The following is a 24,665-nucleotide window of genomic DNA, read 5'->3' as shown; positions in this document are numbered from 1 at the left end:
TCCTCCCCTACAAGAGTTTTTTTGAACAGGAGCTCCCTTTTCTTAGGTGTTTTTAAGGAATTCAGCAGCATACAACAGCATTACAAATCAGATACTCAGAAAGTTCAGTGAACAGGAAGGAACCTTCACATGTAGGTACCACGAGTAGTGTAAGTGTCAAGAGCACCACAAGCTTGTGCTGCTTGTGCTGAAAACCATGCTGTATTGTCCTTGCTTTCAGCCTGCAGTTAGTTTGGACATGTTCACCTGCCTTGTAAGCCAGTATAACGCAGCCCTCCCAAGCCTTTGAGTTATGATGGAAGAGCAACAGATCTTTTTCAAGTCAATGAACTGTAGTGTGACATCCAATTTTAAACAGACCTTTCCACTGTACCATGTCACAGCTCTCCCAGCAGTTAAACCTCAAATAGTTAGAGATTATGACACTGCCTCCAAAATAAATCACACACTTCCTTTCACGGGATACAGTCAGGAAAAAGCTGTAGGTGGGAAGACTGGGAAGGAAGGCAGAAGGAAGGCAATATGGGCTGGCATTTTGGCTCTGTGATACTACAGCACCAATTCACAAGAACGTATCATTTAGGTTGGAAAAGACCCTTAAGATCAATTCCAGCTGTTAACCCAGCGCTGCCAAGTCCAGCACTAAACCATGTCCCTAACTGCCACACCTGTACATCTTTTAAATACCTCCACCACTGCCCTCGACAGCCTGTTCCTGTGCTTGACAATGCTTCAGTGAAGAAGTTGCTCCTAATCTCCAGTCCTTACCCCCCTGGACACAATTTGAGGCCGTTTCCTCTTGTACCACTTGTAACTTGGGAGAAGAGACTGACGCCACCTTGCTACAACCTCCTTTCAGGTGGTTGTAGAGTGAGAAGGTGTCCCTTGAGCCTCCTTAGCGCTCCAGTTTAAGATGCATCCTCAAGTGAAGTGAACATTCAGTAATACTTTGAGAGCAGGTCTAAACAACCGAATATATCCTGTATTTTAAAAATGTCAAGCCAATCCAAACCAATACTTGGCAGAAACACAAGGACAATAGGACTATGATGAAGACAAGGGCTAATCAGGAGCTAATCAGTAGCAAAATCTATAATCCTGAAATAACAGTAGAGGTGCCAAAGCAGTAGTCATTCATTGCCACTGTATGAACAAGACAGGATATCATTAGCTATCACCTTTTCAAGCCACATGGGCAAAGAAAAATCTTGATTATTATGGTGTATTACAGGACAATCCAGTTATCTGTCTCAGCATAAATACTCCTTGTAATTAATGGGCAACAGAGTTAATCTCTGTTAACATATTTTCTACATGAAAACTCACAAGCAAGTCATTGACGATTTTGAGCAATCTGGCAATCCCTGCACAATTAGCTGGGTTTCAAAATGGTACTTAGCCAATTTCATGAGATGTATGCTATCTGCATGTCCTGGTAATAAGTTTCATGTTTGCATTTCTGTTGTTGTATGATTATCATGCATTAAACACTAGTTCACATGTCATCCTTAAGTTCACATACAGCAATGCAGACTTTGAGAAGATGATAGAGAAACATTTGGGGTGGGTTCACAATTAACTGATGGGGTGAATACCAAAAAACCTCAGCAGACCTTCGTGGGAGGAAAAGGAGGAGGCTGGTCTCCACTCAACAAGTGCATGGCAGTGCAGTGGATGTTGCTGGTTTTGTTACCAATTTTGTGTATCATAAGAGATATTGGTAGAGATGTGAGTGCTTCTTCATCTAAACAACCAAGGCTGTGTTTTAATGCAGTGAAACATACAGGTCAAGACAAGGGGTTGATTCTTTGACTGCAGTGATGGCTACTTTAATCCACAAGAGAAACCAGCTTACCTTGGAAAACCCTCAAGAAGGAGTTGCTTTGGTTCAGACCTCTGGCCAGCTGTCACTGCCATTCACTCACTCCATCGCATCACTTGGATAGTCGAAGGCACCGCTGTGTTTTCTTCTACCTGTTCGTGCTCCTTGGTGCCTGGGACGTGGCTGTAATTGTGAGGCACTGTGTGACCTGCTCTGTTGTTGCTCCAGTGTGCCACCACAGCAGTGAGCTAACCCCGGCTGGGAAGGTGTCTCCTGGAGAGCCGTGGCCAGGGGTTTCTGACTGCAAACCTTACACTGAGAAAACACCAGATCCCAAAGGATCCTGGAAATGGGGCGATTCTGGCCGTTTCTGACATGCGGACATTTTGAGGGAGTTTGGGAATGTATCTGTGTCCCAGCGCTTTCAAAACACAGATCTAACCGCCCTGCTTGAAGCCATGTCCCACTTGGAAACACACACTGCCAGAAACCCGTGATCCTCCCCACCAGCTCTCAGGCTCGCCGTTCTTAACTTCTTTGTTCCACTTTTGACAGCTTGGGCCTCAAGGCAACCAGCGGCCACCGAACCGCGGCTCAACGAAGCGGATCTCCGGCACGGGCCCGGCCTTCCCGACCCGCGCACCTCTTCGCAGCAGGGCCCGGGACTAGAGGCAAGGGGCTAAGCCGGGGAGCCCGGACCCGCGGCCAACCGAGCCGGGCCGAGGCGAGCCGGGCCCCAGCTGCCGGGGCCGGGCCGTCTCCTCAGGGGCGGGCTGTGGGCGGGGCGCGGCGGGGCGGGCCGCGGCCGCTGCTGCGTGGGGAGGGCGCGGCGGAGCGGCGGGCGCCGAGCTTTAAATGAACATTACTATCGGCCGGGGCGGGCAGCGCCGGTGCAGTGGGACGGGTCGGTGCGCGGCGGCGGTGTCTCCTCTCCTGCCTCCCGTCCTCTTGCCTCCCGTCCTCTTGCCTCCCGTTCCTCCGCCGCGGCAGCAGGTAGGGTGCGCGCGTTTGAGCGCCAGCTTCGCTCCGTGCCCGCTCCGCGGCACCCTGAGGCGAGGCGAACCGAGCCGGCGGGGGGGATCCCGCGGAGCCCCGCGGGCGGGCGGGCTGCTGCCGGTGAGACCGCGGCACCACGGCCGCCCTCGGGGGAAGGAGGTTGAGGCGCCGTCTCCTCGGAGGGCGGTGAAGCCCTGTGGGGAGAGGAGAGGGGACGTGAGGTGAAGTGAGGCGAGGCGAGGCGGCCCCGCGGAGCCGCTGAGGTAAACGGCCCGGGAAACGGCCTGTTGCGGGCGGTGCCGGCGCCGGGCTCCGCTCCCGGAGCCCTGAGGGGTGCTGAGCTCCCCCCTGCCCGTGAGGCTCGGGTCGGCGGGCAACGGAAGGGAAGGCAGAGCCGCGGCGTGCCGGCGGAGCCCGCCTGCAGCGGCGTCCTTCAGCGCCCTGCATTGCCCTAAGCGGAGGTGTTTCGATTCATTGGAAATCTCACCCAGCCCCGTTCTAATAAAAGTTATGTCCAGGAGATGGAGTGTTTCGTTTCCTTTCGTTTGATGCTAAAATGTGTTGCTGTACTCTGAGCTGGTAGCGGAGCACGGGTTTGAAAACCCCAAGTGCCAAGCTAGTGCTGTTTGTAGGAGATTGAGAACGGATTTAAAGACTTAGTTATGATTTCGGTTCACGTTTTATCTTTGCTTTAGAACTCGTCTAAACGGTGTTTTCGGCAGAGGGGAGTGAACTTTGAAGGAAATCAGGTCAGGCATAGATTGCGGGCATCAAACCCTTTTCAGGTCCCAGAAATAGCCTCAAAAGTAGCGTGACCAATTCTCTTTCCACGCACAAAGCTCTTTATTTTGTATTTTCGTTGGAATTTCTCACAGATCCCGGAGCATCTCGGCTGGATGTTTTCAGCTTATTGAAATAAACCTGTTTTCTAAGGTCTGCTTTTCACACAATTATGTTGGAGCTCCTTAACTGTACGAGGTCTTAGTTTCTGATGGAGATTGTAGTTCTTAAAATAACCAAGTCTGTTTAGCACAAGCTTTTTCTGTTGGCATGTTTAGGGTTTAGTTCTAGGAGAAGGTGAAAAGGAAGATGGGAACGCGGGTATTGGCTGTTATGGGGTAAAAATTACACCTGAATGTTAATTAAAAAGGCAGAAAATGCTGTATTTCTAATATTCTGCCCTTGAAATGGTGGGGTTCTTAAGTTCTGGTATGTCTTACAAATTCTTGAAACAAGAATTGACAAATATTTCTCTTGCAGTAAGTGGGTCAGGTGATAACATCTTCCACTGGATCTCTTACTTATGTATTGGACAGCTTCAGTTGCTAAGTAGCTATGAATTTCTAATCCCAAAGTAAATGATGTCATAATGACATCATCGTGTCCTTTCACTTGATTGATTCTCATAAGAGAACAGTAATGAGATTTGATATACATGTCCCATCTCTTTAATATTCTTCCTCTGCTTCAGGGGATTTCCTGACCTGCCTGGCAAATTCCAGTGAATCACATTGAGCTCTAGTAAAAAGACATTCCTTTTGGAGATGAGGTGGAACATTAAAGGGGCAGTGGCTGATCCTGGCCTCTCCAAAATCTGAGGAATTTAGCACCTTATGTTTTAAATGTGGAGATCTAGATATGAAGGGCAGTGATTTAACACCTGGAGTTACTGAATTTGCCTGGAGGTGCAAAAATGACTTGAATTTCAAAGACACTTCAGCACTGTTGAGGATCAAGCCACTTAATGTGTGTGAATCTAAATACTTTAGGTGGGGCGGGGGACCAGAGAAAACATATGCTGATGCCTTCCTTCAGTTGCCAGAATAAATTTTAATCCTATTATTAGATGGATGAAATTTTATCAGGAGTTGCCACGTTAATACTGTGGTAAGCATTGATAGCTCGGTATGTCATTACTTACTTTTTTTCTAGTAGCATAATTTAGCTAGTGGTAAGCTTGAAGCATTTTAATATCAACACTGGCATCATAGGGAACTCCTCTAATTTTTTAGAGTTTATAGAATGTATAAGAAAACAACGTTTTTTGTTTCTTCTGAGGTAGAAGGCACAAGTGATGTCATTTGGTGATGGTCAGCATGAGCTGCTAGATTTTACAGTTTATTTTGTATTATATGTGTTCATATAGCATGGGTAAAAAAAAAATGGAGGCAGTTGTTTTCATGATAAATAGCTGTTCTGTGATCATGACTCACTTCATACCCCGTGAGTTGAAATATTCTAGGGTAGGGCTGTGTGTGTTTTAGGTGCCTAAATCTTACTGTTTCATATGCATGTGAAAAAGGGAGAAATTGAGGCAATTGTCATATCTGCTTTATTGAACACATAGTTTTGTGTGGTAAAGTTGAAAGCCAAGTCTAGTAGCATTCGGAGGCTGCATACACCAATCTCACTTGAGCCATGAGTATCATGGGCTCCTAAAGCGTGTTTCAAAAGTAAAGGATTTGTTGGGGTGGAGGAGTTGGTGGGTAATGCATTTACTGAAGATACTGACTGCTGATGTGATGCTTCTATTACTGATAAAGTACTGCAGCATTGATGGCACTATTAGGTGTAACAGAATACTAATTGAACAGGGAACAAGTAGGAAGGTGGTGGGGAAAGATGTTTTTAACTGTGTATTTGAATCTGTTCACAGTGTAAGTGCATTAAGTGCAATTGAAGCCACAGATGCAAAAAGGAAAATTGTAAATAATCTGCAAGAATTCTGCACTCATTATGCTACATGCAGTGACAAATTTCCACAAGCTTTAGATGCTTTCTGGGATGACTCAACTACGAACGAGTGATTTGGAAAAAAAATATTATCTCTGAAGAGAATCCTTGGTGACAATTTCTTTTCAAGTTATCTTAGGATTTGCTGCTTACCATGATTTCTTCTAACTCATGCTTGCTTTGGATGTTGGAAAGGAAAAATGAATTTGGACTTGGGGTTATATCTGTGCCTTTCAACTGCACATTAGATGGTCATCTGTGATATTTGCATGGTTGTGCTTTTAATATGGTGACACATTTGGTTACATAAAATGCTGAAAGCAGTGCACCTCAGAGCCTGTCTGAATGCTTGTGATGGAAGGTTGATGCTGCAGTCCTGACCCCTTTGAATAGGCGACTTGGCCAAGTGGAGGAAGGTTGCAAATGCTTTCACAGTCATGACAGATCTTGCTTAAAAAGCAGCAGACAAGGCAATGAAGTCTTTGTTGTACAAACAGCAATAAGAAATGTAGCCTTGAGATTTTTGTTATTTACCTCAAGACTAAGCAGCATTCATATCCTGGGTGAATTATCTGATATCTGGCTTAAAGCCCCCACAATTGACTGGCTTCATTGCTTTTAGTGACAGATATTTTGTGCCCCTGTTTCCAGAACCATGTCCTTTGATTGTAGGAGGATAAACCAGTGTTTCAGCCCCAGCTTCTGCTTTTATCACAAGCTTTGTTTGAGAATAGAATGACATACCAAGTGGATTATTAGAGCTTTTTTCTCTCTCTTTTTTTTTTTTTTCCTTTTATAAGGGCAACACCAGCAGCTGGATATCTGTAATGTGTTCCATTCAGTCAGATTGGAAGGTAACCTGATAGGTAGGTTGATCTACATCTGGATCTTCTTTGCTATTTGCAGAATGCAGAGAGGGTTTCGTCCCTGAGGTACTAGGAAGTAACATCATTAAAAAATACTATTTGTATATGTACTCTCCTTCCCATCACACAGGCATTTGAAGAAGGGAAGTCACACAGTGTAACGTGAACAACAAACTGCTACTCTCCAAAAAACCCTTTATTGGTTTCCTAATTTTTGCATTAAAGTGTTTTGCAACAATTTTAGTTGTTCAAGATCTGGGCAACATGCAAGCTTGTGCACACAGGAGGTGCTGACCATGTCCACAATAGAGTTGATGTAATCTGCAAACCAAGGACTAAATGCTGCTGCCATTCACACAAGCGTTGCTGGAACAATGTCAGCTTGAGAGGTCCTGCCTTGGCTTTCCCCCAGGGAAACAGACCCCGGACATTCACATTAACGTTCCGATGTTTCCACGTTGCTGCTCTAGTCGGACTTTAATGTGCATAAAATGCCACTCTTGATGATAATTCTGCTTTTTATTGTGTTAATGACAGTTCAGTGACGGACAAACTCCATGGGATACAGGGAAACCACATGCTGTAACAGGCACAAGTCCTTTGACTTCAGCTGTGATTGATGCAGGGCAGTAAGTTATCACATTGGTGTCTCACAAGTCCTCTGTTTGTCTGCTCTGTAGGAATTCCGGTGTGCTACTATTGTCTCATTTTAAAATAAAAGAACAAATCACCAGCAAAAAAAACAATGAGAAGAAAGAAAACGACTAGAAGAAATAATATCAAATTCAGATGTGGGCCTTTCACACCAGTAGCTAGCACTCTGTTAGGTATTAAAAGGCTTTCTATTTCAGACTTAAATCAAGCATATTTTCGTATTGATTATTCAAAAATCACTTTTCCCTCAAAATCATTTATGAAAGACTTCATCATCCCAAAATAGAAGTTATTTAAGAATAATTGTGTGATTTTCTTTCTTTATTTTTTATTTTTTTTAACCTGTAAAAATTTAGATTTTATTCCAGTTTTGATCTTTGTTTTAAAAGCTGTGATATGTTTCTAGCAAGCTTATTGCCGATTTTAGTCTGAAGCAGTCCTGGAATGATCTCTGTGCAAATTGAACCTTTTCTGTGTAAAATAACAATTATTTCAAAGTTTAATTAGAATGATGTTATAATGAAAAGTGCACAGTGAAAAATCAGTACTTAGGAATGCAGCTGGTATCAACTGCTTATTGAACAATGCCTGCACAGCTGAGATTCATTCCATAACCTTACAAAATTGTGTAACAAAACTGAAATCTAGGTAGAAAATAAGAAAAAGTCCTGTCGGTGGTGAATGAATACATCACAACATTTTCTTGTGAAAAATATCTGCTTTCAGTTATGGATTAATGTATTCCTTTTAATACAAACCCAAAATGCCGAAGGAAATTGTCCCAGTCTGAGCTTGAATTCTGCTTGTGCAAGAAATTCTGCATTTTGTTTTTCCCTCCCTCTGAAGTAAAATGTATAAAACTAAGCCCAAGATGCAAACTGTTTTCCCAGAGAAGTTTGCTCAGTGTTTTCATCACTTCAAGCAGTGTGTGTTGGAGGGGAGTGGGACAGTGGAATGTACCTTGTGACATTCCCTTGCAGGTAGCTCCCTCAGCTCTTCACCAGGCTGAGCCCTAGAGCTAGTTAATTTGGTGTTCTGTGCTACAGCTCAGGGGAGCACAGTTGCTTGTTGGTTGTTCTTTTGTTGTTTGGCTGAAATGGATTGGAGACTCAGTCTGACAACTGACACAGCGCTCGGAGATTTTTCTCCATTGAGGTGATACTGCTGTTTAACGTACCTCTTCATTTCAGACTGCATCAGCTATTTCCCCACTCTAAGACTTTTCCTTGTGAAGCTGAGATGAAATGAGGCAGCTGTTTGAAAAACAAGTGTTACAGGGATAAAACATGGCCTCCAGTTGTGGATACAACAAGGGGGGCACTGTTTAGTATTCTTCTCTTCCTCAGTTGTTTTTAAAGGCTAATGAAAGCCCAAGGAGACACTCAGACAGTCACACGAGCACAAATCCCTATTATTGCTCTGATGATGAGCCTTGATGCTGGAAATTTTGCATGCTGCATCTTTGTTGCCTTCTGTAAATAGCAGGAAGGGATAGATAAAATGACACAGATGCTTTAATTATGATTTGATTACAGAGCAACCCGAGGAGTCTATTCTGAGGAATATGCAATTACAGAAAATTCTGAGGACTATCTAACCTTCTGAAATTAAAATTAACTGGGATTATTTGCACGGGGTTTTAACATTTCTGAAAGAATATCACTCCTCAAGGATCTTGCTGCTTTTGTGTGACAAATCCTCTCTAGCATAGCAGATGGGTTTCAGGGTAACACAATGTCACCTTCTGCAGCTGCATCTACTGGTTTGCTTCACCTAGCAGTCCTGTTTTAGCGTCCTTTGCTGGTCACGTAGAGGAGCATGATACAGGACCTGCATTTGAACTGGACATAAGCAGCTATCCCTGGGTCGAAGGACAGAAAAGGGGAAGAGCAGTTTAAGCATTCCTGGATCATCCCTCTATATCTTCTCTGCAAAACCAGAGCTTTTCAGTATCACAAGCGTGAATATTAGAGGTGCAAACTTGTTATGCAGGTTCCAAAGGGAAGATGTAGATGGAAAATTTCATTCCTCTTCCTCTCGCAAGTTGTTTAATAGCAGAAAGCTGTATGATTAAGTATGTTAAGCTTCTTTGTGGGCTTAAGTAGTAAAAATTACTTGAATTTAATTCCATTGATTTCACTAGCTGTCAAACACGAGCAGAATTCAAAATCTGTCCTAGAGCTGAATAGCAGCATGTCTTCAGCCTCAGATGTAAAGACACTTGTATCTTACAGAAGCTGTGTTCTGAGATAGTAATCATGCTTTATTCCCTGTCCTGGAGTGAGTTGACCTGTTTGGACAGGCAGTCAGCCTGGAGACTGATCCCAGGCACAGAGTCGATGCAACAGTGGGTTGCAGCAGCAAGTGAGGGCACGGGCAGGTCAGGAGGCTTCCAGGGGACAAACAGTACCACGGACCCCTGGTGATGCAGGAGCTGTGAGCATGTAATGCTCTATTTGCCTTTCCTCAATGTGTAGCACATTCATTTACCAGTAGTAGAAGGGGTGTTTTTTTTTAAATCTCTTTTCTGTAGAACCTAGTATTTGAATCTGTATCACCTAGGCTTGAAAATCATACTCCAAGTGTAATGTTGGTTACTCTTTCCTGCACCACTGCTCTCCAACTTGAAAGAACAAGACCTGCTGGGACTCTCCTGGGTGCTAGTGTGGGATGCAGTGCTTGCTCTAGGACTGGAGTGTGGTGGCAATGGAAGGGGGAAAAGGCTCCTCTGGCAGTGAGCTTTCTGAGCCCTGTGGTTTCAGCTGTTCACAGGGGCTCTGTGAAACTGGCTTTGTTGATCTGGATGCTCTGTGAATGGACAGGGGCTTGTGAGAATGGCACCAACTGCTTTCCCTCATCTCCCCAACAGATCTATTCTGAAGACTGACCTTGCTTTTGACCTTGCCTGCCTTCAACAGCAACGGGTACACCTGACCTGATGCTGAATGAGGTGACCTGATGGTGTTCAAGCCACTTGAAGAATCACTGCTCTTTCTGAACAGGTGCTTAGCACAGTGAAGCTTAGGTGTAGCTAAAGATCAACTGGATGCAGCAGCCTGTCAGTCTCCTCTGTCAGTCATAAGGGCATTTTCTAGTGTAGGGCCTTCTTTCTTTATTCTAGCGTTTCTTTTTAAGAGCCTTCAAACCCTCCAACTTCAAAGCATTTCTGTTCCTACTGACCCATGTGTACTGCACAGGGATAAAACCTCTAGCTAGCAACTTAGGGATGATTTGTCAAGGGTCGCTTTAATAAATTAGGTTATTTATTTTCTGCCTGAAATTCCCTGGTTGGTGACCAAGAGAAACTTTGTATTAAGCCGTGCAAAGCATAATGAAGTTGCTGTAATGCTTTGATGTGGAAATGCTTAAATGCTAGGGGAAAAAAAAGTGGTGATATTGATAGAAAAAGCTTACTTAATGTATCTGGGGACAATTTATATAAACAAAGTATAGATTATTCTATGAAGATTATAGGTTTTGATAATCACCCTTTAAAGTTTAAATATCAGGCATGATAAAAAGATTACAATCAAATCATCTTCTTGAACAGTTCTGCAGATAGTTACAAACTCAGTCCTTTTAAGAGATCAAGATATATTTGATATTAGCGATGGAGAAATCGATACTGCAATAAATGTACAGTAAGATTTTTTGTTTCCTCATAGCTAATACAAAGTCATTCTTCATCAGCAAACTGGGTGAGGTGACTGTTAACTGTGCTGGAGTGCAAATGCTGCGGTGAATGTGCACTATGTTCGTCTCCCTTAATGAAGGCAGTTATATAAGAGTCACTTCCCCTTAGCTGATTGACTTGTATTTCCCATGCCACCTTTTGCTTTCCATGATGCTTATAGAGGAGCAAAACCCAGTTTGCTGTATTTTCTCCTCTTCTTGTGTCTGTTCTTGAGGCTTATTAGCACAAAGTAGCTCTGAGCCATGGCTTGGACACCAGAGATTCTGAAAGCCTCAAATAGCTGTAATAATGGAGTTGGATGAAGGATGCTGGTTGCCATGGGAACAGTGCATGTGCCACACAAGATAATGTAACTGCTGTAGTGCAGAGATCTGTGCTGCATATTGATTGCAAGAGTTCTTGAATTCCTCATAAACTTTGTTCTTTGTGCTGTGTGTTTCACTTCACAAGCGAGAGAAGCTTATCAGCTGGGCTAAATCCAGAGGGATTTTGTTAGTGTGAGAGGAGTTGACTTTTGCATAGGAGGGGAGAAGAAGGGGTCAGAGCTGCTTGAGAGTGTTGTTAGGTTCACAGCCTTTCCCTATTGAGCTGCCAGTGTCCTAACTGTTGTGTTAATGTGAGTTAAAAAGTATTGGAACTGAGGCATTATGGGTGAGTGCCCTGAGTTAAGAGTGACAATTGAAGGAAGGCCTTAGGAAAAAGAAATTTCATCTTTATAATGTTTCGTATGGTGGCTTGTCACCTGGCTGGCTGCACAGTACCACATTTCCACAGTGTACCTCTTCATGGCTGTTGTTGGTATGTCACTGAAAAGTTCATTTTTGTACCAGCTTGGTGGGGATGAACTTAATCAATGGCATAACTGTGCAAAATATTGCAATTAAGGAATATCACAGTCGCTGATAGGCAAGAGGATGGGTGCAGCATTGGCCATTTCACCAGGCTTGGACAAGATGAAACACGCAGGTCTTAATCTGGGGAGAATTCTGCCTGAGCAGGACCACGGGGTTCTGTTTTTCAGAGGGGTTGTGCTCCTTTTTCCTTTAAATACATGAAAATCACACTTTTGAGAATGGCAACATCTGCCAGGTTAGCATGGCACTAGTGGGCTCCTGCAGTTGTCTGCAATCTTGCATAAAAATTAATGGAGCAGGACTGGTTTTGCTATAATTTGCAGCCAGATTTTTCTGTGTCCTGGAATAATAGCAGAGAAATTCTAGTTATTGTCCCAGTAGCCCAGATCCTCACCAGCATAAACCAGCAAAGGTTTATCAGTGGTCTACTTGGAGAAGCACTGCTTCATTGCAGGTGAGCCCTGGCTTGTGATTTCAAGAGATGCTCATACTCTGCTTTAGGATCTCTTCACTGTGAGAAGTTTGTCAGAACACAACATTCTGGCAACTATTAAAAGTCCCACACCTCAACAGCAAAACAACCCCATGCTGTTGACACCTAAGACTTACTGCAAGGTATCTGGCTGGAAAACTTCTGCTAAAGAAGATATTGTGGAATTACTGATCTTGCAAGCTTTTTGGAGATTGTGTATGTTGTTTCATACCTACCTCATGCTGTCTGAATTTCTGGGTGTTGTCTAAATCTCCCTTTAAAGTATCAGAACTTTAGGAACTGTTAGTGAGGTTTTCTGTGTCTGCTCTAAGAAAATACTTATCTTGAGGAAGAGGTGTTATTGGTCAAAAATGCATCAGAGAGGACATAGAAATGCGAGGCTGTTGCGCCCTCTGGGCGTTATTTGCAGGGTTATGTGACTGTTCATTGGTGTGGGTTATCTCAAATGTGGTGCTCAGATATCCATTCCGTTTATTCTTGACTACTATTTCCTGTTTCTGGTCTTAGATCCTGCCACCGCATCCCAGCTGAGTACCTGGGTTTATTGCCAATTCAAAAACCAGGATCAGCTTCTCTGGGGTTCTGGGTTTGGGGTTTTTTTGTACAGCCAGGACAAACTGCGACATCATCTGAGGTGCCTGTTTAGAGCCAAGATGCCTGCTTTGTCATGCTTAGACTGTTTCATTTTAGACCACCTAAACGTAATAAGGGACTAGTGGCACTACACTCTGATATGCTTAAAGCCATTAGTATGTCATTTCTTTTGTAACCCTTTAACATTTTCTGGGATTGTGTAATAATTCTTGTGGGAAACCCTTAGTCTTTTTAAATACAAAATATATGTTGAATTTAGTAAATGAACTAAACTTGGCATTAGGCATTGCCTTGGATATTAGTGAGACTCCCAGCTGAGTGAAACCTGATGCCAGTGCTTCAGTTATCCACCAGTTTGGCTAAGCCCTTCCCCTGAACCCAGTTTGAGCAGTGCTTCTTGTGCCCTATGGTCCTTTCGTGTATGGCTGTTGTGTCAGTGGGACCTTCTGCCGGGTGTCCATGGCCCAAGTTAGGCTCGCATGTGCCTGCCTATGTATACACATAAATACAGTACGTCACAATGTGTGCTTGTGAATGTATATTTAAAGTGTGTGTGTATACTCCTCAGTTCTTATGTTTTCCTACTGTCAGTTATGCTCCTGCTCTCTTTTGATGCTGTTCGAGATGACTGCTTGGGTTAGGAAGTGCTTCGGTTTCGGACAAAGTGAACAGTCTGGAGTTAAATGTCAATTGTAACTTTGATTTTGGTCTACGTAATGCACCCAGCCGGAAATGGCTTGTCACCATCACAAGGTGGTCATCTGGTACTCGGTGGGCATGTAGCTGTGGCGCAGTTGTGGATTGTCACTTGTCTATCTGGTACTATCACAGTTTTGAAGAAATACTTAGGTTTTAACTATGGGCACGTGTATGAATGTCTCAATGCAGCAGGCTGGCTTGAAGTGCTCAGGAATGTGCTGACTCTGTAGTGCTATGATGTTGATGTTTGTAGGTGTGTTGCATGGCACCCAGGGATCGTCAATGTCAAAACGGTGCTAAATTCAATAAAGGCAGGGACTGAGTTTATAGGGTGGTGTCTTTTCAACTTAGGCTTTTTCTGGACAAGGTAGAGTTTAAGGGGCTGGATAATGGACACAGGTGAAAGCCAGGGAAGCTGGTGCTGTCATTCTGCAGAGAGTCATCCAGATTACCAAACGTATTGACTTTCACCTTATTCTTTAGGTGAACTTTCCTAGCTGAGCTCTACTGAATCCGAAAGCTGCTGCTGATTGCTAAGGTCTTGTGTAGCATCTAGTGCACAGCTACCTTGTTTACTGTACTAAAGCTGTAGGAATCAAGTGATTATGAAGTAATGATTAACACCCTGTTGCTGAATAGATTTTAGGAGTGCAGGTCTGATAGGAAATGCAGCTGCTGCCCTCTCCCCTATCCTGCTAAAACCCCCTAAGCCTACAAAAACTCTGGCACGTAAGACGGTTGCTGCATTGAATGTACTAACATTCCAATCAGCAGCATGTGTAGTTGAGAAGGGAGCAAGAATGAATATTTCTGAAGAAAACAGCAGGAAAGGGAACCAAATGCTTACCTTGGAAAGGTCGGTGACTTGAATGGATCAAAAGCAGTTTTTGCTAGTTGTGAAGCAGGCCCTGGGTCCCTTGAGGAGCAGAGGAAGGGTTTTGCTGGTTTTTCTGAACACAACCAAATAGAGATTGTCTGTGTTTTATGGTTCAGAACTCCCTTTTCAAGTGCTTGTAGCAGCCTTTTAGCCTTCGTGAGGAAGCAGCACTGTCTGACAGTGCATAGATACATGTGGTAGCATCTCATCTTTGTGGCTGGCTGCAGAAGGAGATTGATGGTTCTACTTCACAGCAACACTCGGAGGACACAGAGGAAGATTGTTTTCTCACATTTGCATTCAGCTACTCCAAGTATATCAATTTCCACCAAGCATAAGGATGATTTTGATTTTTCACAACAAGAGTTTCCAAGGAGGTGCTAGATTGACAAAAGTGGTTGCCAAGGGTCTCCAAGGGACTTGGCAGATTTACAACATACTACTAGTGGAGTCTCAATGGAAATTGGGTTTGATATAAATGATAAAGAATTGGAGGTGCTCAAGGATGATGTTCAAAAGCAATTTAGAGAGGCTATGGACCATTTTGATTTGTTTCAGTGTAATACCTCCTATGAAAGAGAGCTGAACTGTGACTGGCAGAATTTATTATAGCTTTTTACTGGTTTATATTGAAAATTGAGCTGCAGGATTATATTTCATTTCTGTCTTTATGCAAATGGCAAAAAAAATGAGTAGTTTATGGAGGTAAAATCTTCAGGGTGGGGGAAGGTTTTAACAAAGAATTTCTTTTACTTTAAAAGAGTATGTATATCTTAGCCCAAGCAGTTTAGTAATGGACAAATATGGTTTAGGAAATGCTTAGATGGACCTTTGAGAAAATTCACAGATTTCCTGGATAATTCTTTTAAAGTCTATTTAAAACCCCACACACTATTATTTGCAGATCACATCTGTGCCAGTACTGACAGTACAAGAAAGGAAACCCTGTTTAGTTTGTTCTTTTCTTCTTTATGCAAGAACTTGCTGCCTTGTCTTCTGAGTAACACAAAAGCTATTTTATTTGAGGAACGCGTGTTTTCTGGGTGAATCCTGTAAGATATTGGATTTTCTTCCAGTATGTTTTCTTTTTACCACTAATTTTGAAGTTGTAAGACATTGTAACAGAACTGCATTGCAAGGACAGAGCTGCTTACACTCGGATTTGCTTCTGGGAGTCAAAGAAAAGAGCTGCTGAGAGGTGCCTAAGATAAGGCAGCTGAATGTGTGTGTGTCCGTGTACCTGTTAAGTAAAAGCCATGGGTGCAGTGGCTGCAGATGAATTGTTTACATTTATGGATGTACTGATGTTAGAGGCGAGCTGGAGGGGCAGGGGGATAACTTCCCTTAAAGGTTATATAGATGTTGTCTTGAAATGTTGTTCAGGCTCCCTCAAAAGCTATTGCAGCTTTTCACCGCAGCATATTGTGGGGATTAATCACATCCACATATTTACAGTCCAGATAAGCTGCCTCCTTGCTCCATGCAGGCAATCTAAAAATCACACTGATGATGGCTAATGCTGATAACCATATCAGAAAGCAAACAAAGAAGTGTACAGACTTATGGGCAGGTTTCCTGGGGATGACAAAGGTGTACAGCCTGAGGACAGCTAAGCTGGCAGCAAATGCCCTCCTGTTGTTGGAGCACAGAAAGAGGAAAAATAGCTGTAATTGCACAAAGGTACATACACCACTTGTACTTCCCTTGTGGGTAGAAAGACATGGAAATAACGCTACAAAGGAATGGTGACGGTGAAAAGAGTTTAGCATTATCTTTGGGTGTCCTGTTTGGAAAGCAGCTTCCTGCCTGCTTGGCTGCGCCTAGGAGACTTTGGCACCGGTGGCAGAAGTGGTGCTGAAATGATTCCTGCTTGGTGCTGCAGGAGTGGTTGCTCCTGCATGGACCCTTTAGTATTAAGGAATGGCCAAGGAACATAACTGTGGGCATTTCTTTTATTTTGGGTTTGTTTTTTTTTCTCCTTCCTGCACCATTTTATCTACCTTGGTCTGTTACTTTTTAGCTAGATGATAACAAACAGGTCTGCCCTGAGTAATCAGCTTTGCCCAGCAGGGATGGGATTTGGAACCGGGCCCCTTGATGTGAGGTCTGGGAGAAGAGCTTGCAGCTGAAGAGCTTTGAATAGCAGCAGGTAACAACCGCAAATTGCAATACCTCAGGCTCCTCACTTGCTTCTGGATCAGGAGTGTAAGCAGGCAGAAAACTGAGGGATGCTGTATCCATTTTAAGGGGTGAGGGGCAAACAAAAAAGCCCTGAGAATTGTTTTATAACTAACATAGGGTTAGGCAGAGGAGCACAAGTGATTATTACACTTCATATCCAGCATGTGTATCAGCCTGTCTTGTGACTGAAAGCAAAATATATGTGTCTCTGAAGAGTTTTATTCATTGATGCTGCATTCATGCTCTTCAGGAGAGAATGGCCGGTGTAAAAAGGTTTAAATGGGTACTATACATTCCACTATACTTGTATGATCAATGATTATGCTAAGATGGTTTCTGTGCAAAACACATTGTGAGCCTATCTGTAGATTCACTACCTTCACTTGACTTTTCTACTGGACTGGGCTGATCACACTCCTTTGTGTGTTATTTCTTAAAGGCATTTGCTGTGTTTGTGTGTGCAGTAATTGTGTAGCTGTTTATCTTCTGCCAGCGTTTGTAACGTGATTTATTCTGTGGTCCTAGCTATGAATGTTAGCTGTACAGAAGTTTTTCCTCTGGATGTTCCTGCCTTAAAGGTGGTTCATGCTAGAAATGAGTGTTGGGGTACCAGCAGGAAGCTCTTGTAGTGGAAGTTGGGGAGCTGGAAGCGCAAATAAGAAACCCCAGGGATCTTTGCAGAAAGCTCTATCTCCACTGACCTTGGTGCACTTACAGTAGTGGACAGTGCAGTTCTGTGTGTTTAGACAAGGTTGTGAGGAGCTTAAAATGTTGACTGGATGACAGCACGGCTGCTGTGATATATTGTGGGGGAGAATCCTTACTTTCACCAGGAAAGTGGAATCCGCTATTGTTCTGTATGGCTGGTGAGTATCACCAAAGAATGCTGCTTCCATTTATTGGTTTTATCAGATTCAGTCCCAGCTACCTCATGTCACTACTGCTTCCACAGATTTACAGTGCTAAAAAAGCAAAGTGAAATAATCTTCATTCGATTTAAAACAAGGCTCTCTTTCATTTGAATAACCATGACTGCTTCCTTACAATTGGAAGTGAAATTCCATCAGTGGCTGGATGTGTAGAGGAATCTGAAAAGCATAGTATGCTATAGAATGAGTTTTGTTTGAGGGTGTCTAACTGTCTTGCAAGTAAATGTCTCCAACATCATGGTTTATTTCTAAGGAACTCTATTTAGCAGGCGCAAGAGTTATCTCTGCCATGTAGCAGTCAGGATTCACAGCTTTCTTGAAAGATCTACTACTACAGGAATAAAGACTTCCTTTGTTTACAGGAGAAGGAGGGAAAGCACCCTCCAGGCTGTTGTTTATAGCTGCTGACATGTGATAGAACACCAAGATGCCTTTGCTTGCTGAATCTCAGATTGGCATCTTTACAGGGAGGGGGAATCTTCAAGGGTGGCTTAAAGCTGACACTTTGTCATCTTGCAGTGATAAGCCCTAAAAAGAGCTGTTGTATGCACTGGAGTATGTTTTGCATAATAAAAATTGAATACTGGAAGAGTTAGAAACAGTAGTTTATATTCAGCAGCTGAATTATGCAAGGTATGGAGTGCTGTCATGTGTGGAACGCTCTCCGTTAATGGAAATTTCTTTGCTAATAAAAGGCTTCAAGATTTGGTCCAATGGATCTTAAAAATGGTAATGCTATTTGTGGATGTGATTGGCAGATGTAGATGAGAGCAGGAAGGGGGTTACATCTTTCCTTTCCTAGTCTATGCCAGCCATTAGACCAAAACATAATTAAATGTAGTATTTCAGAGCCAAAGTAGACATTAATCAGTCAGGGTGCTTTTTCCTCTTCCTTAGAAGTCTAAGACAGACAGACACCTTAATCCCACTGAAATGTACACATATGGCTTTTTGGCTCCTTTGGAAAGATTCAGCCACCTTATTTAATATAATCCAGTGGTGATCTTTTATCAATACTCTCTTAATGACATATAAAATCTTTGGCATAAATATTTGACATTCCGATTGCAATTATTGTGAATGAATTGGAAATGTCACATATTGTTTAAAATTAAGGCTACTATAGGATTGGGTGTTTTTCCCTATCAGTTGCAAGAAGTAGACAAGTTTTACTCTCTTCTGTCTTTTAATTTTACCACTTGGTACCGAGTTGTATGAAGTGCTTCCATAGCAAAAGAGAAACCAGCTTTCCTCAGTTTCCCCTCATCTCTTGCTGAGGTAAGTGATGACTTGCTGATGGCCTTTTTCTGACCAAACCTGAAAAAACAGCCTATAAGCATATGCAAAGTAGCACTGGCCATTCTTAATTGTGACAAGCAAGGAAAAATTTTGCTACCTTAATCAATGTACCAGCCTTGCCCTGAATGTGGTTACCCCATAAGGTTATTAAGAGTTTGATACATGTGCTGGTGTCTTCTTTTTCAGAGGTAGCAGTGTAAAAGGTTGTATGGCTTGAAGATAGAAATGATGAAAGTCTAAAACTGGTGGTTTCTTCATGTAGTCCATCCTCACCTGGTTAGAGTCACTTCAGTGAATATTTACACAAGTAGGAAATGATATTTGGAGTTTATTTGCTCTATTAAAGAAAAAAGAGGCAGGAGAGTTTATTCTGCCTTCCTTGATGGAAAGCTTTATCCATAGCAGCTGATGGGCCTGAAACATCTTGTTCTTCCCCCAGGATCTCTGAGCTGTGAGATGTGGTGAGCATCAGAAAAACTCATGGTACACACACTTAGAAAAATTATAATCCCAGAATGATTTGGCCTGGAAGGGAAGCTCGTCCACTTCCCACCCCCTGCCATGGGCAGGGACACCTTCTACTAGACCAGGCTGCTCCAAGTTCTGTCCAGCCTGGCCTTGACTGGAAAGAACATCTGGAGATTGCCAGGTCCACGCATGTGCGGTGGGTGAGCTGGTTTTATTTGTCTGTGTTTGAATGGCTTGTAGAAAGGGTCTTAAGGAATGAAGCAATCCTATGCATGTCACTCAAGTTGCTCACTTTCTCTGCTGCTTCAAAGCTAATCACTGAAACCAAATTATGATAGCTATAGGGAGATGAATATTTTTCTTCTTATTGCCATAGCTTCATGGCATCATGTGCTGTTTGTTTGTTAAAATTGGCTGGATTTTGCCAAATGCCCTTTCCCTTCAAAGCAGCATGAGCTCCCTGTGGAAGCTGAGGATATTCACTGCTTAACAGAATCAGGCCCCCATCTGCATAGTCCCTCTACTCTGACAGTGTATTTGGAGCCAGTCCACTCTGACTGCTTTAGATTGGCTTGGAGCTAAATCACAGAAGGGAACACTTCTCTCTGCCTGGGCTGGGCAGATAAGAATTCCTATTTGTTTGGGAAGAAATCTGAGTTGTTTTGCCTCTTATTATTTTATTGCATTCAGAGGGGGTATACAGTTGACTTCTGTGCATCATTGTTTAAGCAGGAAATGGGGACTCTTAATACTTGGAAGAGATGGCTTCAGAGGAGCCAGGGTATGTTGCTTGTGTTCAGTGTTGTGCACTACAGAAAGATCTCTGTGGAGAGATGATGTGAGGAATCACTTATTGTCTGAATAGGCAGAAACAGATATGATCTTATTTTTTCTTTAGGAAAATGAATGCATTTTAGAAAGGAGGTGATCAGTAAAGAATAAAGAAATGGGTGAGGATATAAACTGTAGCTTTATTATTTCAATCCAGGTTTTATTGTACTGGGCCCTGTGAAAAATAGAAGCATTTGCTCTGTGTGTGTGTTGGTATGAACAGGTGCAGCAATTGCTTTTGAAATGAGTCCAAGCAAGTAACATTAAGTCCTCATTTTACACCTCACTGAATGCTGTGCAAAGAGCAGAACTTCCCAGCAGCATAAGCAGATAAATTTCCATTGATAGCTTTGGCACTGAGCCTATTCACTTAAATCAGTGATGTAGTATCTGTTCATGCCTCAGTAAACAAAACCTATTATATTATATAGGTCAGGATTTGTTTTGGGATGGTTCTCAGTCTTTTGAATGCTCTCCCTTCCAAGATTAATGCTGTATTCCCCAAAAGTGCTCGTATTTCTTCAGCCTCCCTTTTCTGAGGCTAGGCTTTTGGGACTGTCTTCCTTCAGTTGAGGCTTTTGAGGCCTATCTAAAGGGAACAGTATTTTACCTCCAAACTTCTGGAGTTTCAGTCATACTCTTGGTATAAGGGAAAAGGCTCCCAAATGGATGGATGAACCCGAGAGACAGCGTTAGCTCCTTCACAAATACTGTGACTCTGTAGGACCACAGTGTTCCCAGCTTGAAATCTAGGCACAAGGTGGCTAGGGGAACCTTCCTAAAGCCAAATGCTGCTATAGTGAAATGCAGGCAGCTTTGCTTCTGTCTCTGTAGATGAGCAAGACCTGCTGGAAATTGTCCTTTCATTGGTAAATAGGAAAGTAATTTAAAAAACCATCAACACTGAGCTGTAGTTGTTCATTGTTGATGGGGTAGACTGGTGCTTTGGTCACAAATTCATAACTTCCTATTATCAATGAAGAGCTGCCTTGGGGTTCTCTGTGACAGGTAAGGAGATCCTCTCCTGCTGTCTACTTCTTCCTGTCCTTCTCTTGCTGTGCAGGTACCAGGGACAGTGGAGCTAGTGGAAGGGATTTATCTGCTGTATTTTCTATGCCTGTAACTGTCATGTAGGAACCCTGCAACGAGGGGGGGGCTGCTGCTCAGCTCTTGTACTGGGCTCAGCATTTCCTTTCCAAAACCTTGGTACACAAGATCATCTCTTGCATCATTTCATTTTTAAAATGACTTAAAAGTTCATCTTTTAAAAATTTCTATAGTTTTCCTAGTCACAGAAACCAGAAAAATTACATGCCTACTTAAGGGTTCTCTCACTTAATTGCTTGCAGAGCCTTGAACCAGTTGTTAAGCTGGAACCATCTCCTCCCTTGCAGGTCTTCCCTGGAGCCATGGCTCTGCTGTCATGAATGCTTTCTTCCTAGTGTAACCACAGCCTAGATAGAAACCTGAGAGAAGAAGTGGAGGTATATTTGACTTCCTGATGAGCAACAGAATGGTCAATTTGCACACCCAAGAAAAGAAACAATACACAAAAGCCCCCAGCTGACATTATTTTCAGCTATACCGTGTAAATAATATAGCTCTGAAGAGAAAAAACTCTGGGGGTGTGCTGGGCCATACTTGTCTAAGTACACAGCACAGTCAGGCAGCTAATAACAAATAGGAAATAAAATATATCACAGGTTAGAGGTGTCACAATGTCCCCATCTTAAGAGACACACAATGGAGATGGTAGACATCCAGCCTACATCTCCTGACATTCAGGCTTATTGGCCGGAGCAGCTTTGCCTTGTGTATGCCCTGACTCAGCTATGTTAAACTTCTTGGGTGTCATCTTAATTTGAAACACATGCTTAGATCTTTCTAATTTAAACCAAATATTATTGATTTTTAGTTAAAGAAAAAAATGTGCAGAACTAGATTTAGAGAGTAAATACATAATTCTTGTCATATATTGGTAGAAGTTGTGAAAAAATACCATATTTTGCCTGTGCCATCACTGCTGTATATATTTAATAAAAAGTAATACTCTACTATAGAAAGCTGTGTTCTCTTAGAGCTTGAAAAGGCAGCAGCTATTTGCTTCCCATTTGGTAGGTGACATTCCCAGCTAGATGGCCTAGAAAATTGCTTTCAGAAGTTAGAAGCATTATTTCAGGAGGGCTATTGAACATCCAGCACTCTCCTTGCAATAAATTGCCAAGTATGTGGCAATAGGTGACACTGTGACAAGTGTTCAGCCTGGGGGGTGGTGACAAGTGATGAGCTATTAATGAGCACCTTTTCCTTTTCAGATCCCGTGTGAGCCACCACTGCAGAATTCCCTTGCTTGGGGCTTGCTTGGAAATGGATAAACTGAGCAAGGGTTCCATTGGCGTATGATAAACATGGTACCTCATAATCCTGCTGTCATTGTTTTTCTGCTTTTAAAGAAGTGCTTTTCATAGCATGTTGGACTCCTTTCCAAACTGGTTTTAGTTAATGGACCCTGAGACATAACTCAAAGATAGGAAGATGTTTCTGTCATCTGGGGGCTTTTCATAGCAGTTTCTATGTGTGTTGGTTTCTTTAGTTTTTACTTTTTCCTGGAGGAAGCTGTTTTGCAATTGGCGTTTGCAAAGAATTTTTGTTTTACTTTTGCTCTTAAATATGACAATAAAAACAGTGCAAAGGGAAATGATGCCAAAATCATTATTCCAAAATACATCGAACTTTTGCTTCCCGTTGGATCTGTTTGTTGGAAGCTGGTAGTTGGCACTACTAGCCATGTGGTTCTGAGACTTTCTTTTTAGCTGAGGGCTGGAAACTTTTCAATGGGAGGTAACTGAATGCTACCAAGTGCTGCTGTAGGCTGAAGAAAATGAGCTTTAATGTGCCATTGGTATTCTCTGGGGTTCTAACCAGCAGTTTAAAGAGAGAGTGTCTGCAGAGATTTACTCCTGGGACTTCTATTGAGTCCAGCTATTGTTGTGATGGGTTTCTGGGAGCTGAGAAAGAGCATAAAAATACCTGCAGAGCAGACAACATGAAAAATGAGGCTTATCATTAGGGTGCTCATTGTTAAGTTTGTTCTGTGATTTAATAGCTTCCTGGAACCTGGAATACGCAACCAGTCACATCTGGGTTAGAATTCATCAGCTGTTTGCTAGAAAAGAGCTACAGATAGTCAGAATGCAATTACCAAAGGTGAAATTTTGCCAAGACTCTGCATTTACTTTGCAAAAAGTGCCAAGGCATCTTTCACAGTCACAAATTGTGACACTTACCTTTTGGATGGGACACAAGGATAGGCTTACCATGAAGAATATGGTTGCAGAAATAATTTGCTTGGCATATAAATAGCATCTACATGTGATAGTATTCCTCAAGAGAGGAGAGAGGCAGACAGTTGAGCTGCCAAGAATACAGATAAATTGTATCTGAAAAGAAAAAGTATTGGTTACTGGTGGATGTAAGTAATTGGTGCCATATGTTGTTCCAAGCTTCCCTCTTCAACTGAGCAGTCATGTATTACAGTGTAGATAACTGAAACTGCTTCAGACTCATCTATGAGTTATTTTTGCATGCTCAGTGATAGCCTGGAGTTCTCTGGGACTGTGAAGACCTTTGTCCAAAAACTTGGTTGTTCCTTTTCTCAGATAGTCACTGCCACTGGTTCCAAGCTAGAGAAATAATAGACAAAGACCAGCTCCACTTGTGAGGCTGTTGAGCACCATGAAGCAAGGAATAATCCGGATGTTGATATCAAATACTATACACTATTTAGCAGGTGGTCACTGAAAAAGAAGATTTGTGACAGAAAAATTTGTTTCCTTCAAGTCTACAGGAATGTATTCTGCTCCATGAAGTGTGAAAGGGGCTAAGGGCCAGAAATAAGGAATGCTAGAAGCAGCACAGGAGTCTGTGAAGTGCATAGGGATGGACTGTCAAGCTATGCTGTAAAGAGCAGTTCTTTTCCAGAAAGTTTAGTCAAGAATAAAATGCTTTTTACCAGTAGGTAAGAAATGATCAAACCTGAATGAATATTTAGATTTTTATATGTAAATTTGACCCCTGCCTTTCTGAAGGCCAATGGAACAGGACTTTGCAAGCCCTGGAAGGCACATTAGCAGTGAACAAATCTGAATGACATTTCAAACACTACCTACAGTAATTCATTCTTCTCTTGTATCCCATCTATCATGGTTCTGTTTATCTAGCTGATTTGCTGGACTCTTGTCATATGAGAGTGTATTTATTCTCTTCAAAGACTTATTTTGCTTAGTTTAAGATTTCCGATTTGGATGAGTGAAGGAATATTGCTGCAGTGTAATTCTCTACTAAGAGATAAGCTTCCAATATCTCAACGTGCTCCGCTGGAGCAGCGAGAGTGGTACTGAGGACCTCATGTACAAACCTTGTTCTTGATCCTGTGCCTTATCATTAAAAGCCAAAAATCATCTATCTTCCGGGTTTGAAAACTGATTTTTATCTGCTGTGTCGTGATAGATGATCTTTGCTAATTCTGGCACCTCTATACCTCCAATCCTGTTAAAATATCATTCTTCTTTGATCATTGCACATTAACTCCTCTATTACTTTTGTTCCTTTTGTTGTTGTCCTGTCACTGCTTCTAGTACATTTTCCCCACTTGGCATCCTAAAATAAGCATGTT

At 42.5% G+C, this 24,665-nt stretch overlaps 1 protein-coding gene across 1 annotated transcript in view; it reads left to right on the top strand.

Moving 5' to 3' along the window:
- The first annotated feature begins 2,792 nt into the window (after positions 1-2,792).
- SLC6A1 (solute carrier family 6 member 1) overlaps positions 2,793-24,665 on the top strand; it is a 60,568-nt gene continuing 38,695 nt past the window's right edge. The window contains exon 1 of the mRNA XM_057404243.1: positions 2,793-2,815. The gene's annotated coding sequence lies outside the window, so the exon portion shown is untranslated. The remainder of the gene's footprint in view (positions 2,816-24,665) is intronic.

The sequence above is a fragment of the Pezoporus wallicus genome, unplaced genomic scaffold (assembly GCF_028554395.1).
Source record: "Pezoporus wallicus isolate ANWC-B61680 ecotype Strahan unplaced genomic scaffold, APGP_CSIRO_Pwel_v1 contig_5935, whole genome shotgun sequence".
Lineage (NCBI taxonomy): Eukaryota > Metazoa > Chordata > Aves > Psittaciformes > Psittacidae > Pezoporus > Pezoporus wallicus.
Note: the sequence above shows the minus strand (reverse complement) of the source record. Positions and strands in the feature narration are given on the sequence as shown.